Source organism: Pygoscelis adeliae, unplaced genomic scaffold (assembly GCF_000699105.1).
Source record: "Pygoscelis adeliae isolate BGI_AS28 unplaced genomic scaffold, ASM69910v1 Scaffold72, whole genome shotgun sequence".
Classification (NCBI taxonomy): domain Eukaryota; kingdom Metazoa; phylum Chordata; class Aves; order Sphenisciformes; family Spheniscidae; genus Pygoscelis; species Pygoscelis adeliae.
Genome location: NW_008824286.1, coordinates 1,157,408 through 1,157,765, shown reverse-complemented (window position 1 = coordinate 1,157,765; position 358 = coordinate 1,157,408).

Sequence of the window (358 nt, the reverse complement as noted above, 5' to 3'; positions counted from 1 at the left end):
GGGTTTCAGGTGTGTTCAAAGCTCTGGGGCTCTGTAGTCTCTTGCACACCTGGGCTCCTTAAATGGAACGTGCGAATATATAGGGCACGCAGCATAAACTGATATGTGCCTACAGCTGTCCTTACCCAGACAGCAGCTTTGCAGCATCTGAAATCTGTAACTCCAGTCGCTGTGAAATCTGGTCTTCAGGCTTCATCGGCTTTTGGAGAAGATTAAATTCTTGCATCAAGCCAAGACTAAAACAGCATCTCCGTGATAGGGTTTTGTTTTAGTCCGGGTGAATCGTCTTCCCATGTGAAACTCCAGCGCATTCAATGCTGGGAAGGCAGCTCTCCCACGTCGTTGGGTGGCCATGTTG